Here is a 17526-nt window from a genome sequence, read left to right as displayed (position 1 = left end):
TTCTGATGAGAACAGTGTAAGCGTTCAAGCAAACCACTTCTGAAGATGCAAGCCACTCGTGCTTGCGAAACGTCAAGAAGAAATTCTGCCGAACGACGGCCTAAAAACCCGAAAAACCCATTAGTTTCAGAGTAAAGTAAGTTTACGCTTGCTTCAAAATTCTCATCATGTTATTGTAAACGAAATAAATGCGAATATTGCAAAAGCAAAGAGTATTACTGAACATAGATTTATTGTCCGTTCGTAGTTAATGGTACTTAACAACTGCTCAAATGCACCGTTAATGCAAGTGCAAGTTTACGTTAATTTGCCCTCAAGCTAATGCCTGACAACACAAAGAACCAGCCAAAACCTTTTGCGTAAAATTGACTGTTTTTGGCGTGACCTTAACTGATCTTCAGTCCTGTGAAGAGCAGGGAACCGGACTCAGACAAACGATACCAGGAGGTTCCAATAAAAATAAAAACGATCTGATAAGCACCCGTCGAACTCCTTATTACTTAGTCCACTTACTACTCAATCAATAGCAAAAGACCGCCGATTGAGCAATTCCTAGTTTCCTTGTAGAACATCGACCAACCGCACTGCTATTCGTTGCCCAAATACATTTGCGTGTATTGCTCATAAATAAATGGCGAGAAAAAGTTGGCACTTTACAAAAAAAAACTATTTTTCATGCAAACTTCCATACCAACACCACCAAATAAAAGCATTCCCTCACCTTTTAGTAGCACACTGGTACTGACAAAGGTTTCAGAGGAAGGAAAGCTTCACTCTGGAGGCGCTCCAAAAATCCATGGACAAATTATGATCTGTAACAAAAAATACTATTAAAAAATTGAAACTAATTTGCAAAATACTGTCTCAGAAATTTGTAAAAGTTGGAAGGAAGGCTGGATAACGTCCATGCATAACCAGCAGTAACAGTTGGGGCATAGGTGTAACAAGGACACTTAGCAGACTAAAAAAAGGAGTTTCAAAAGAACGAAGCAAACTAAAAAAAGGTAAGAAAKGCTGCGGAGGAAAATATTGGAGTGGAGACCCCCAGAAAGATGGAAAAGAGGAAAACCGCCCACAACCTGGATAAGAGGCATTACAAAAGCGATGTCAGCCAGAAAACTCTCAGAGGATGAACCCAAAGSCGTGTAACGCTATGATACGATGATTATGATGGGAAAAATACATACTCTGAAGGAGGATTTTATGGAAAAACAATAAAACAACCTCATTTTCCATACCCTTTTAAGTGAAGCTCGGCATCTACAGTTGTTAAAGCAAAATAAAGTCCCAGAGAAACAAAACTGGCTATAAATCAAAAATGACTACCTCGGCTGGTATCACGCTACATTAAACGAAACAAATTTGGAGAGTTTAGTATTATCTCTGCTAAGAAACTAATTTCTTTAAGTGCGTTTGGCAAAGCCTCGCTGCTTTTAAACTCCTGGATTTGCTTTGATACTCTCACTTGGTAAATATCATAGCGCAAACTGAAACTTTTCTCATTTCAGCGGAATTCTCTTTTCCAAGTAAAGGGGTAATATATTTTGTCGGAAATGTGCGATGTTTTAAATTTGAAATAAACGACCGCTTAGTGCTGATGGATGGTCTGTATGAAGATAAAGATCAAGTGGATAGTCGTTGTTTGCATATGTAATTAGTATGTGAGCACGGTCGGTTTTGCTTTATGCATTGTTAAACGTCCACAAATAAAGAAGGCTACATAGGCATCAAAAACTGAATGGATTTATATCGAAGATTCTTCGGAAAAAAGACGGTTTGAATAAATTGCACAGCAAAATTTCTGAAAATAGATCGTAGGCGACTGAATAGGTTTATAAGCGTGGTCTTTGTGCACTTAATAATTGCTTGCATAAACGAACCAAAATAATCTGGAACTGAAGCCAGCTCGCAAAAGCCTCAAAAATCCCCTTAAAAGGTAACTTTTATGCCTGCCAAGATCATTTCTCTGTAAGAATCTCATAAAAAATGTCATATATTTTATGTCCGGGACCATGCAATTAATTGTGGATGAATTTCCGTAATTCCATCTGCTGGATTTTACGAGTTCAATTTTTTGCGTGACAGGCCTTCAACATTAAGACAAATTTTTCTTTAAGAACAAGTTTCTAAACATTTTTCCAGTTATTTTAGTCGCACTCAAATGCACAGTTGTGTTCAACTTTGTTTTATCGAGTTTCGATAAATTCAACAGTTTCTTTCAATTTTTCAGCTTATCTACATTTACCACTATGGCTTGTGTATAAATTTGCAAAATTCTAACGTTTCAAATGCCCGACTGCGCAAATTTTGATCGTTTGAATCGGGTCGACACAACTGGGCTTTATTTAACGGGAAGTTTGAAAAAAGCCCAAACATCAAGGCGATTTTCGAGATTGTTTGTGCTTAGTTGTGGGTTTGAGTATAAATTATGGAATTTTTTGCTGTTACCTGCTCGAGATTGCCAGTTGCATTTTTTGCGCACAAGAACATAATTTGGCACAGCAATTGATGCCTGTGTGAGTGGGTTTTATGAATTAGCAGAGTTTTTGTTAAGTTGAAAAGTACATATTAATCTATAAAATTTCACAACTTCCACATTCTTCAAAAAAAGTTGACAATTTTTTGCAGAACTGTTCTAAACAACCGGAGTTTCCAAATTTTCATTTTTATCCTTCGAGTTTAAAATTTACACCATCAGATAATTTATTTTAGAATTAGGGAAATAATTTCACTAAAAAAAGTATTACGCATTCATATGAACACTTATGAAGCAATAAATTTGGAAATTTTTTCGTAAATCAAGTCTTTCAGTGCAAGTTTTCCACTTGTACTGGGCCGGTTTAGCATCATATTTTAAATATTTCGTTCTTACATCTCCTCAAATAAAAAAAGCGTAATCAAAACATTGAAAAGCGTAAACAATTGCTTGATGGCCGTCGAAAGCAGCACTAATGGAAAACCTAAGTGACCTGTACAAAAACAGGAACAAAGTAGCGATTTTCCTGCAATTAAATCATCCAGTGGGAAAATGTTCCGCCTCGTTTGTCTTCGCAAGCCTATAACTGATTTAATTACCGTTACAATAAAGGCTCGTTTTCTTTGTTCGGAAGCAGGTGTTTATTACACGTTAAGAACCGATGTCAAAGCAATTAATTTCGCCCCCTCAATTGCGATCCGTTATTTTGACCGGCTGTCGCCACCTCTTAAATCTGGACAAATTAAACCTTAATACGTGTAACCGGCCATTTCATATCCAGCAGCGAAACGAATGATTGCATTTAGCTGATCCGGTTTGTTTTTTTAGAGGAGATTTTTCGTATACCGTCCTTGCTAGAAGGCAAATTTCAGTATTAATTACTCGGCAGGTTAAAAGGAGTGAAAGGAATCAAAAGCCAACCTTCACTAGCCGATTTCCAAAGAGTTATGAACCTTCGGAAATATTTATTTGGGGCCTGCAATTTCCTTGTGCAAACACCCTATTCCGCACGCCCCCCTTTTCCAGAGGTTTACACTTTTTACTGCCATCCACTAGCGCACCACCGGCTTTAGTTAAAGCCTTTAAAGGCTCCTTTTCATGAATGAATGATGTTTCATTATATTTCTGCCGGTTTTAGTTTCATTTCCGAACAATATATTGTGGCCCGGGGCCCGACTAAACTGAAAATATTTTACATAAGGAGATTAGATTAATGGAATTGTTCTTGCGGAGGCTCGTATATTAATGCGCTTTCTTCTGTTTAATTTCAGTGGATTTCATTGCCGTCTTTAATAGGTACAGCATAAAATGAAAATAATGACAAGAAATTGCTTAAAAGTGGTAAGAACTCGGAGATTATGCTTAGTCAATGAAAGTGGCTGAAGAATACAAAAATATGGACAGATAAGGGCAAAAAACCCAATTTAATAAAGTGGAAATTTCGATGTTAACTGTTGATTTTTGACAAAGCACAAAAAACCTGTTCTTAAACTAAATCATCCTGTATAATACTTAGTGCGTTATTAATTAATGAATTTACCGCACCTGAGAAACCTTTTTGAATGAAATACCCGATGTAAGACGATGTGCTGTGATTTTCATTTCGCTTCAGAAACAATATCGATCTTCTAAAGTTGAGCAAATAGCAATTTTCTGAAGCACACTGAAATCACAACATCGCGGCTTTGTAATATTAACGTATGCTAACGCAAAATCAATACTTGCCGAGCCACCGAATTGTACATGAAATTGGCGAAATAGTCAAGCAAAGCGAAAACAGAACTGAGTAATTGGAGAATAATTGAAAAAGCTGCGGAAAGGTCAAATTACGGTTTTTTTCGCTTGCAAAGTGACTGGACGTTTTCAATTTTGCTCGAATATTTGATTATTTACGGTAACAACACTCATTTTGTGGGATTACGACTTTCAATTTGTAGTTAAGAAAGTTCTAATATAGAGAATCAAAAAAGACATTAATTTATAATTTAAATTTAAAATTCCTTTCGGTATTAGACCAAACGTCCTTTAGAGATCATCGTTTCTTCTCGCGTTCTCTTCCAAGCACAATATCTGTAAGTAACATCAATCTTCAACAAAGAAAGCGCCCCAAATAAAAATAATTACCTATTAAACTAATGGTAATTACTCCAAAGGACGCAAATGGACAAAATTGTTTAAAAGAGAAGGTTTTTAGCCGTGCTTCCAATTTAATGAGCGGGGCTTTTGAAATCAATGAAAAATATCAGGAGAAATTAACCGAAATGGCTTTTTGCTGTGCCGAAAACAACACAGTTAATGTTTCACATGGAGAGAATTTTTAAACAGAACAGGGCGATCAATGATTGTTTTGCATGATTTCCAAAACAATTCCAAACAATCCTTAATGGAACTAATGGGTTTGGTTTGCTTGAACGCTTACACTGTCCACTTCTGAAGATGCGAGCCACTCGAAGCTTGCGAAACGTCAAGAAGAAATTCTACCGAACGACGGCCTAAAAACCCGAAAAACCCATTAGTTTCAAGGAATGGCCTCGAAAGTCTATCTCTTTTGATAATCCTTAATGAGTCGACTAAAGAATTCTTTATGAAACTTGCTCAGATTTATAAGACATTTTCCCGTCTGTCGAGGGAGAAATTAAATCGACTGAACCCAGAGAAATACACGGAACGTAAAATTAATTTGCGAATTCCTTTCAATTTCAAAAAAATCAACAGTTTGTTGCATTACCTATTGAAATTAATAAAAATGCAAAAATTTACCACTAAAAAGCTGGACACCATTCCGCGGGTGCTTTTGAATTTTTCAAGCAAAAACATATTTTTTAAAACTCAAATGCCTCCAATTCTGCATGATTTATATAACACCGAAGTTGAGAAAGCTGCAAAGCGCTGCATGAGAGCGCAAAAAGCGGACATACGAAAGCTCAAATTTTGGCGATTTTATAAATACGATCGATATCGAAACTCCCACAGTAAACTTTACGATTAAAATGCAATCTTAAAATGTTCAATTACTTAGCCGCTCTGCTCGTTTTCTGCTAGTAGGAACCTGGTTTTGATTAATGGGCATCTTCAAATGGAAATTCTAATACAACCACTTACAATTTGTTTCACCTGTAGATTTGTTGCTTCCTTTATTTCCCGAAAACTTGTTATTTCCGGCGATGATAAATGGGCTTGTTAAGGAAAACCTGGATGAAGCCATGTTGAAATGGGACGTGCCTAATGGGTTGCTTAGTTTTTCGTTTCGGACTTAGAAGAAGTACTTTGGCAATTTCGGATATTGTCATCAGGCTGCGGTGGCTCATTAATTTTGGGCGAATTTCCGACGAAACTCATTAAGCAAAAAAACCTGCCACGTCACTGCAAATTCCAGCGGGACTTTATTCGCAATTTTTCCATAAAAATGGAATAAATTCCCAAAAAAAATTACTTAGCCCACTTTTTATTACCGGAGCAAAGCGCAGATTTGCGCCCTATCTGCCTCATCGGGCTCTTTAAAAATGTTTCGACAGTAAATTCTGATTTTTTTACGTCGCGATAATATATTTCGGACTATAAGGTAACGGTGGTATAATAATAATACGGAGAAGGACTTAATAAATTTCTACGTAAAAACAGCTTAAAGGCCTGAATGCAAAATTAAAATGTGACCGGAATTTCATGGAACTTCAATGGTGCTCGAGTACAATTTACGACCTCAGGTTTGTTTTAATTAAAAATTACCGGGCGCAACTTCAACCTCTCATCCCACACGCCGATTTATTAAATTATTTAATGTCATTTTATTAAATTTATTGCTTATTGTATAAAATATATTTTGCTGCAATAGAAAAAGCATTCATTTAGCAAAGTCGATGTCAGCTAAAAATGTGCATGTTTATACATACAGACCAAAGTTATTCCACGAAATATATTGTATCAATAAAAAATTACTTTCAAAGCATATTAAATAATGAATCGATTCAGATCCGCAAATTATGCTAATAACGCAGCAAATTGTAACAATTCAACTTTAATGTCGTGTTAAATTGTTTTTGCAATAACTTTGTGCGTGGACATAAAATCGCATTTTTCCATGCGAGTGACTTCCTAGCCATAGCATAGGTGCATTTTGGGGCAATTTTAACTCAAAAATGTTCGTCGACTGTTCGCCAAAACTCAATTATTACGGAATTTGTGTCTTTCGTATACGGACGAAGCACGCCTTCCATGTAACAATTTTGGGTTAAAAAAAATGATGACACTATTTCAAAGATTTTGGCTATAAAACAAGTTAAGAACTCTTCATTGCCTGAAGATGCCTGCACTTAAAGCTAACGAAATTTGCTCAACACGCAGCAAATTAAGTGCAACAGCTTGAAATAGCAAAAAGCAGTTCAATTTAACGGCAAATTGAAGCGATCGATCACAAACTACTCCATAAAATATTTACAGTTTGCTGCGGCATTCTGTAAGTGAATCTCTCCATATCCTGGCATTCCAGCCGTTTAAAATAATATTCGAAGTCAATTCGACATCTAACGCTACCCTGAAATATGAATGGGAGTTTCATAAGTTTGAACTTTTCACTTCACTTCGTCTTAATAGATATTCCAAAAGCATGCGAGCTCTCGATCAATACCAAGGGAGAATCGCTGAATATAAAAATGATATCACAGAAACTACCTGTGTATAAAATATTGAAATACATATTTTATCACCCCGAACGTGCATATAGGGATGGTTTAATATATGCCTGATAGTAGGCTCCGAACTGGTTTCACAGCAAAGGGCTCAATTTAATTTAAAAAAATGGGGAATCTTTAAAAAGTTATGAGTGCGATTATGTTTTACGGTATAAAACGCTCGCTGACCCAAATAATTAATAGTGCGGCTTTACTAGGTTGGAATGGACGACGTTATTTATATAATGTTAATTTAAGGAAAATAAATAATGTATGATTGAATGAGAAAAACGTGTAAAATATATTTAGATTTTGATCAAATTAAAAAAACTGGGTGACTGAAAGTTCCGCGCCTAAGTGCTTTTCCATTAAACAGAAGAGGTCCAAAGCAGGCAATTTTCCCGTTAGGTTGCTAACTTTTAAAGGCTTTCAATTTCATATAAATTTATATGTAGGCTCTCATTTTGTTTCAACGAAGACAACTGACAAAATATATTGTTTCAACCAGGAAACAAATTTCCGTATGCAAATTTATCAGTCTTATTCTGCGAAGATTGAAGGTATAAAAATTGATCTTGCTTTGTGTATAGAAAGGGATTTTGCCTAAACGAACAAACTCATATCCTTTACAAATTTGCAATGAAGATTCCAAAAGCTCATCAATCAAAGTAAGATGATAATTTACGTGTAATTGTTGTCTAGAAGGGGCTTTTTATGGCGCGATTATCCCCTATCTCAACTAGTCTCTAATCTTGCCATCAATAAACCTAGCACTGAAGCTCCCAGAGCTTATAACTCGTAATTATCAATATAGAGCAAGCAGAATAGCAACAAAATATTGCCGGATATTATCAGCAGCATTATTGCAATTATCATCAGATTCCTCCTTGTGCTTAGTCGCGTTTGTCTCTCATGTACAGTTTCACTGTACAATTCCACATTGACTTTATTGTGAAAGGCCAGTTAACATTCGATGGTAATGCCTTTCCGAACTTTTACTACTTTTGCGATGCCAGCAATGAAGTTTCCAAATAACGGCCATTAGTGCGCGGCCCTTAAATGGAAATGTGAAACTTTGTTGCAATTTTTATGAATGGCTTACTCCCCGAACATCTGAGACTTAACGTTTATGCCTGCCCGCCACTAAAGCGAAAAACTGTTATGCGTGTTAGAAAACTGGTTTATTACAACAATATACCGTGGGCGGCGATGAAATTGGGGTAGATAACATTGTTTGCTGTTCGGCTAAAGGCATCAGGACGGGATAAGGGTGGGAAAGGGCGACAAATTTCGTTGCTTTGCCCTAAACTCCTAAAGCTCTGGTTTAAACTCAAACTCAGATTAACAAATGGAAGAATTTTACCCACTAAATACAGTTTTATTCGGAAGAAATAAGGGCTGAACAAAATTTTTAGGGCGTTTGTTTTTATTGGAAATTGATTGGGGGTTATTAGCGTCCAACATAGCCGGGCTTCAACAAGACAAAGGAACACCAATCATCAATAATTCCCCAAAGACATTGCAGTCCTACCTGGCCTACCTTATGCTCGTTTAATGGAGACTAACGCATCCATTATATAAGCAAGATATTTTGTATACAGCAATTGTATTCACTCAAATGAATTAATTTTTTGAGCACAATCGTACACGAACAAGCATGTAAGAATCGAAAAAGACACATTGAAAAGACACAGAGATCGCTAACAGAACGTGTGAATTAAATCGCTTTTTACATTTTGAATATAATTTACTTTTTTAACTTTAATTAAATATAGTTTATTTAAACGATAAGCGAATGCCCTAGTTTTTTTTCAACTAAAAATCGCCTTAACTTACCCATTCAGGTTCAAACAGCTTCCGGTGTTTTGACTGTTGTAACCTGGAAGAAAAATGAAAACCAACATGAATGATACATTTTCTTTCACACTACAAGAAACGCTTTTTTCATTTTTTCCGTCTAATAAAAATGTTTTTACAACAAAATAAATACTGCTACATCCACAAAATCAGCATTTTTGTAAAGAAATGCCCTCATAAATTCACTCAGAATATATTACGCCATAGAATTATAGGACAAACAACCGATACTACTCTACTATTCAATGGTTTGAATGGAATTTTTTAAAAATTCTGCATTTATTCTGTTGATTCTTATTCAGCACGCATTTTCGCCCTTAATCCAAGTTTCCTTGCAAAATGTTTCCCATTTTCAAACTCACAATCACTTAGGATTTTACTTTCCACACTTAACGAAATGAACAATTCTCAACATATTTTCATATAAAGAAAAGCCTTAACATTAGCAACGGCATCAAAGAATAGTGCAAGATTATTATTGGCCACTAGAGGCCCGACAAAGTCCTCCGCAATTTTCCTTATATTATAACGTACGAATCCCTGAAGGAGCAGCTGCAGGAGTTGCACAACAGCGCTAATTAAAGTGAAAGTCATGGAACAGCGTTTAAGCAGCAGCTTTGGCTGAAGAAGACAATACAAGAGGGAATATTAAATATTAACCAAATATTGTTCGACGTTCTAATGGATTACGCTTGTCTATATTTTAATAATGCAATTTTTTCCAAGCACCAGCAGAGTTAACTGAGAGAAACAATATAAACCTAACTGTACATAAATAATTGAAACCTTCCGCAAATCTTCAAAGGTTTTAAGAACAAATTTGCCTTGTACTTTCAACTTTATCCTGCCTGGCATTATTGCTTATTTCATCTTTATTTGCTTCCGCTCCTTACAATTTCCAGCTTCTCTACTAAGCACAATATTGCAAACGAAATATTCTCTATGAAGGCGGAAAGCTTAATCGACATGATTGAAAAACTTCTTTGAGCAGTTCCGCAATAATGCTCAGTATCCGATTTATTTGATGAGCAACTATTATGGGCATCTTAAGTTGATCAGGGCCGAAAAGATGGACCAAAACTAGCAAAAAAATTGTTTATCAACCGTGCGTATTCCTTTGCTCTAGTTCTATTTGCGATCATATCAAACACTCGTTTTAAATCATTTTTTCTCACTTGTTCAGGATCCAAATAAATCACGTTTACGCGTTCGTATTAGTATGTTATGCAGATTCAAACGTATTCAAATTAAATGGCGAGCCGGATTCAGCTCTCCCTGATTGACACGATTACACATTTAGATTTGATAAGTGAGGAGCTCCCCACATAGCAATTTATCCTAATGTTGCCATTGAATTAGACAAATTTATCTCGTTATTAGTGATTAATGATCGCGAATATGCTATCTGATGCGATATAAATTTCAGACGCGCCATCCAGCACCCAAATACCTGCATGGATAATTTTTCAACAAAAACAATTTTTGCCAATGAAGTTCGGCAGACTGTTAAAAAATTAGTTGCCTTTTGAGTGGTGATTTATTCCAACGCTGCACTCATGGATGCGTGGCATGTTCCAAAATTATTGCATGGCTTTTTGTATCAAAGTTGGTTTTAATCGCATTTTTTCTATGATATGGGATTTTTTGTGGAAAAAACGCTTTAAAGCACACAAGAGGAAACAATGGAAATGGAAGTGACAATAATTAAACATTGCAAACGTTTTCGGGGAATTTATTGGAGAAAAACTGGTTCTAAGTCAAAAGCCTCTAGTGGCCAAGTTCCAAGCACCAAACCGCGCATATTTATGTACAGATTGCAAGCAGAATAATATTGCTCAAAGCGCCTTTAGAATAAGAACGGACGCATTTTTTGCTTCTGCATCAAATAATACTTTTAGATTTTTACAGAGTTCCTTTGCTAAATGAGAATTTTTTGAAGTTGAAAGAGAAATTAATACATATAAAAAAATCATCCACTTTTCGGCCAAGCTGAGTCGAGTTAGATCGTCACATGTAGTGGAAAAAATGTATGTTGGTACATGTCCGCACCATTCCTGGGGACACCCTGTACATGGATTCAATCTCTTGAATCTTTAACATTAAAAACTGTGATTGCAAATCGATTTAAGTGAAAACTCTCGAATCAGTAACCACTTTAAGCATGAGACTTTCGTAATTATAAATCACCGCGGAGTGTCGCCCTTATTCCGGGCCCCTTTCATAAAGGCTTCCATTGAACGTAGTAATTTCCGATTGGTCCCCACAAACGCTCAAAATATGGCAAACACACCCCTACAACGGAACCTGCGACTTTCACTTGAAAAGCCCAATGAATTCGGATCTGATATAAATCGTCCATGTCGTTCTACAACCCCGACATTTGTACCCGCCGCGTTCTATAATGATGTTAATCACGAACTGGCTTGGAAAAGTGCACGGATTGATGGAAAAGGGTCGTTTAATGGAAAATTTTAATTTTGTACCTAATTTGAACTACGAATTTCCATGGAACGATGTCGGTTTCGGAGTCACGGTTTGCAGCAAGTTGAAAGCTTACTCCAATCTAAAGCTGTTACTTTTTGCAATGGAAAATACGAAAAAAACCGGTAGAATCGCAATTTTTAGATTTTGCGCTTTTTAGCAGAAACGTCCAACAATGGCAGCAATTGTTAAAATAAAATGGGCGCCCAGAAGAATTATTTAGGCTGATTTTTTCAATAAAATCCAATATTAAAACAGCTTCAATCAAAAAACGAGATTTTCCGCATTTTTAAATCAGAACTTTATTTTTTTGGGCACCCTGTGCAGTAAACACTAACAACTGCACATTTTTTTCAAAAATTGCAAAAGTTTCATAATCGAATATCGAATAAAACTAGAATCTGAAAGAAAATCTATTTTTGATCAATTTCAACAAACTCTTAAGACGTTCACCAACCTTGCACGCAAATTTTACAGTTAAACCCATTTCACCTTCCACTGGCCCATAAAGTTACATATTTTGTCCTAGACTAAACGCAGCTGTTCCGAAAACAAAATTGGAAACTTACGAACAGCCAGTATGGGGATTAGAAATTAAATTATACAGCTTACGATGTGCTAAAAGCCTTAAACAGGCCCAAAAGAAAAACATATAATGCGCTTAAGGAGCTCTGGGACCTTTTCCACTCTTGAGCAACCCTTTTATTATTCCGGTAACCTCCGCATAAAATAAAATATAGCGCTTAACGTTCACAGCTTCCTAATTATACAACTAAAATGTTAATGCCCTCACTATTTATGCACGGCTATTTCAAAACGGTTCCACCTGAAAAAAAAAGGTTTTGCACGTTCTCCTTTTACTTTTAAATGCACCTTTTCCTTGTGTAATTGTTATTACATTATTTTCCTTCCTGGGCTCCAGTCAAAGTGTGAAACAAACATTTTTATATCGCTTATTTCATAACGTTTCGGCGAGACAACAGCGCCATCATCAGATTTAAGGCTGATACCCAACACACAACCACTCGCATCTTCAACATTACAAAAAATAAACACTTACAAAAAAGGAAAATACACTTAATGTTCTAATTATAGTTATAATAATAGTTTAGATGGTGATTACTGGAAAATTTAAGTATTTCTGGTTGGTTAACAATCTTGTCTTATTTAGCGTTGAGAAAATTATTTTTTAATTGAAAAGTGTCTTTAGTTTGCGTGCAGCAAGCAACTTTAGAGCCACGCTGAAGATTTCGAAGTCCATTTGTACATTAAAGTGAAGTTTAAATCTTAGGAAATCATGCTTCATGCAAAACTTGCGATCATTCATAACTGGTTTCCTCCTAGAAAATGATCTTCAACACATGATGATGTAATTTCTATTGGTTAGCATACACTCTTACAGATTTTTATGCACAGACAGATGTTCCTAAATAAGTGCTGAAAACACAACTTAAACGTATACTAATAATGATGGGCAAAGAAAATTAGACCCGAGCGTCTAGTAATTTTGCATTTTTAACAGTTTTTCGTAGAATTTCTAATAAAATCAATAAAAATAAAAGCCGCATGTTAAAGATTGTTTTTAAGCAGTAGTACAGGAATTATTTCAATAGACTTTTTCCCGTCAAACACGCTCAGTTCAAGCGCATATTTAGTAAATTAAAAAATGACCTCCAAAGTCCATCTAAGTTGGAACACACAGAAGAAAAGAAGCTTTTACATTCGATCCTGAAACTTTCCAAAATGTTTATTTTATGTTAATACCGGGGCAATACATTCATCCATTCCACCATTGGCGATTGATTTATGTTCTGTAGACCCGAAAATCACACTGACGACCTAAAACAACCTTTCACATAAAATGGCCAAGTTAGTCGATTTGATAGATAGACGTATTTTGTCTGTATCGCAATGCGTACTATCAATCAGTTGAAGTTTATAAGAAATATATAATATATTCTGTCGGCATCCACAATCTCGAAACTTTTTCAGGCATAGAAAAGCCCTTGGGGAACTTTGTCATTAAATCACACGGCAGCGTCTTACCAGAGGTATGAAGGGCGGATTACGGCGCCTTATTACAACAGAACCCGCTTGTTTACTGCACAAAATTGAAATTTTATATGCACGGAACTGGATTACTTTGCCCAGAAGTGTTTGCTAAAAACTCTTGAAACTTCAAAAAATTTTAACAATATCCGATCAGCTTAATAATTAATCTTCGTTCCGAATTTTGGAACAACAAACGATTATACGAAATCACATCGTTGCGAAACAATGATACAAATAAATAGCTGCAGTCCCTCGGCAATAAATTTCACCCCCATAAATATAGACCATTGTGATGCTCGCAGGATAGTTACTAATGAAAAATCAATACGTCCCGACCTAATGGACCATTTTATCTCATACGAAATAGTCCAAATTATAAAGCAAACCAAGATATGGATCGATCGGGATACACTCGATGAAATATGGTTCGGGGCCAAGAAAAAAACACAATTGCTCTCCACTGTATACATGGTGTCTGAAAATGAATTAATCATTGAGGAATGGATGGATTGATTCGTTTTTTTGCACATTTCAAAGCTACTTCATGCTCCACTATTGACTGCTGAGTATTTAGAGTGCACCACCGAAATGTCCTCTAGGGTGGCAAAAATACTTTACATAATGCAGAGCTTGGAATGAATATGTTAAAACTAGAGCTCGCTTTCAACATTGTCGAAAGAACACTTGTATTCCAGCGGATGCATTAAGCATCATTTAAATTTTTGTTTTCGCATTGGAACGATGCCAAAAAAATCCACTATTTAAGGCCACATTTTATGGAAGCATTAAGCCTTCAAATTTGTAGGAAAACATCGGCAGAGATTCAACGACAATTTATTAAATTCGTCGTCACAATTATCTCTATATTTATCCAAAACCAAATATTTTTTTTTATTGAATAATGGCAAGGAAAGTCACGAAATTTCTTTTGTAACAAATTATTGAAAAAACGGATTTTTATATTTTCAAGATGATGTTATTATCAGTTTACTAAGCTTCATACTGCAACAGAAATTCATTGCAATACATGAAGAAATTATAATTATAGTAGACCAAAAATGCAACTTGTCATCTTTAATATCAAGTTCATGAACCATCCTTCACACGGACAGATAAAATTGAAAGCACAATTAACTGACTTTCAAAAGAGATAGACTTATATAAGCATTTACCATTATAGCAGCTTACCACTGGAAGCAAACCACTTTTGAAGATGCAAGCCACTCGTGCTTGCGAAACGTCAAGAAGAAATTCTACCCAACGACGGCCTAAAAACCCGAAAAACCCATTAATTTCAATTAATAGACTGTTAAAGAAAAATAAATCCCGTGGCTTCTGGCAAAGATTGTCCAAAAAGTTGCTTGATACTCAGCGAAATAGTGCCGTTTTAAAAAAATATGAACTTATTTAACACCTTTTCACCGCTGGCTCAATGTTAAGCCACATTTTCCGCTAGATTCATCAATTTATACGCCATTTACTTGCATCACTCAATTTCTATATGGAAGGCCTGTACTTTGTCCCTACCAAATTGACTTCAAAGAAAAACCTTTTCACTCGACAAAGAGAGATGTGAATTCGAAAAGAGCTGTTAAAGCTATAACGTGCCTGACATGTTTTAGCAATTTATAAAATCGTCAACAAGTGTTATTCAGGTGTCTCCAGGTGGCTCTAATCTGCCTATTCGCATTATCATCGAGCTGCACTTTTATTCTGAGAACATATTATAAATAAGATATAAACACATATTAAAAGTGAGCTGTTGGAGAACAAAGTTATTTTTATTAAACGTTGCATTTTCAAGCTTCAACACCGAGTTAACTTGGATTTTTTTCGTAAACTGACTGCACTTGATTAGATTTCCTTCATACGCAGCAAAAGTCTAAGAAATTTTTCCAAATTTTATTGCTAAACAATAGTCAAAAATCCATCAGTGAATAAAAGTATAAAAATTAACTGTTATAATTTAACCGAATATGATACACATTTGTTTATACAACCGTTTAAGTGAAAATCAGCAACGCGTCTTGCCTTTAGATAAAAAAAATTAAAAATGTTTTACTACAAATGAAATCAGCCGTAAAACAATATTAATTGCCCAATTAGTTCAAGTAAATGTTCATAAATATGGCATCAGTACTTTAAATTGCCTGGAGTTTGCATGATGTAAGCAATCGATCAAGTGCTATGCAAGCGAGCGAATAAGATTTCACTAGCGGATGAGGTGAAAAACGCAAGTTAAATGCAAAGATATAATTTTTTTAACTAAAAGACATTTAGACTTTGAAAGATTCTTAAACTGGAGCATTATAAAAAACAAAGAGGTTTTGGGTGACAAAAAATTGCAGCGATTTTACCTAAGAATCACCTAATTAAACGCTATTATTAGCGAGCATTTCTTGTTACTTTACTCAGAAAAACAAAAAAGGTAACATGGCGTGTAACCGAATATAATCAAAATGTTTTACAATGTCTTTAATCTAAACATTTCATTAGACAATTGAATGCCTCGCACATCGATAACGTTATCATAAAGCAAAGTGCTAAAACTTTTAATGAAGACCTAAACATAAAGTTGAAATGTTATAATTACGACGCAAATAAGAAAAGTAGCAAACTTTATACGTAATGAGAAGTAGCAGTGCAATTCCAGATTAATACTTTGCCACTTTAATGCCACGATGTCGAGTGAATTCAATGCGTAAAAGCTGATCTTTAAACTCCGGAAAAGCAATTTATTTGGACGTATGCTGCCATTTTTAGTAACATTGAAAGCATTAAAAACGTCACCCATTGAACAAACAAAAAGTTTCATTATGTATTTTTTCATAATAGGAACAATTAATTTTGAAAAAACATACTCAAGACTTTACAGCATGAACTGCAAAATTTCAAAATATAGAAGACATTTTCAAGGAAAAATGTTGTGTTGTAACAACTGTATGTTTAAACCCTTTATTTGACAACTTTTTACCGGATTTTTTACAATGATTCATACTCGAATTTAGGCAGACTCGAATCGTGTGTGTTTGCAAACACGTAGATCGCAAAATTTGTTCCTAAACCCACTTTGGATGGAAGTCACTAGTTGGATGTAAAATCGATCCGATCACAATCCCCAAGCCTTTGAAGCAACGTAAGAAAAATGCGCAAACCATGAAGCAAAAGGAAATGAATTAGATTTTGATGCCCAAGTAATTGGAAGATTTCCTGAGAAAACCCGTCACCAGTAGGGATAAATGAAGCGAAAACTAATGGCTTCGTAAGCCTCTCTTGCATTGTTCCAGAGGAGCAACAGATGCAAGCGATTCGGACGCGAGTGCACAGAACAGTTTCGAAACCGACGCAGCTGAAGCTGGATATAGAATCTACAGGGTGTTTCTCAATTAATTCCATATCAGGAAAAATTGCTCTGAGGAAAAGCTGTCCCGGTATTGATTCGCAAGAGCAACAGATACCTAGGAGAAGTTCGCAAAATACGTTTGATTTGAAAAGTACGCTTTCTTCAAACCTTTGTATTGAATGAAAAATAGACGCTCCAAGAAGGATTACACAACAATCGCAACATCCGCAAGAACACGATTGAAGTTTCACCCTTTTTTCACTTGCAGCTGAAAGTAACGGGAAGGACCAACAGCTTCGAATGCAAATGCAAGCGACTTCGGCAGAAAGACGAGCGCGACTTACCAAAGAGCCGGTGAAAGCCACCAGTTTCACTTAGCACATTAACACAGTAAACTATTTACAGAGTTACACAGTAATCCGATTGGCAACCAATGCGAACAGTGCAACCAACGCCGGAAACTTGAACAACCAATTAGGTCGGCTGAACACGTCGGAAAAGTTTGAACATCGGCCCGAAACTTTTCCGGATCAACGACGAAAACGCGTGATCTGGATCGCGCGCGACCGTCCCAGAACCTGCTGCCTAAACAGTCTTCCTGCGGGACTACTGACTTCTGCGGCTGCAGCAAAATCTGAGCCTCCGCACGA

The 17526-nt window shown here is 35.9% G+C and overlaps 1 protein-coding gene across 1 annotated transcript in view; it reads right to left on the bottom strand.

Moving 5' to 3' along the window:
- The window catches only part of LOC109537509 (putative dipeptidase UREG_03382), a 154042-nt gene extending 136516 nt beyond the window's left edge, over window positions 1–17526 (bottom strand). The window contains exons 1-3 of the mRNA XM_048664663.1: window positions 17221–17526; window positions 8980–9022; window positions 722–812 (exon numbers count right to left, since the gene is read on the bottom strand). The gene's annotated coding sequence lies outside the window, so the exon portion shown is untranslated. The remainder of the gene's footprint in view (window positions 1–721; window positions 813–8979; window positions 9023–17220) is intronic.

Source organism: Dendroctonus ponderosae, unplaced genomic scaffold (assembly GCF_020466585.1).
Source record: "Dendroctonus ponderosae isolate FM_Combo_2020 unplaced genomic scaffold, Dpon_F_20191213v2 Dpon_F_20191213_3, whole genome shotgun sequence".
NCBI lineage: Eukaryota > Metazoa > Arthropoda > Insecta > Coleoptera > Curculionidae > Dendroctonus > Dendroctonus ponderosae.
This window is presented reverse-complemented; position numbering and strand designations above follow the sequence as displayed.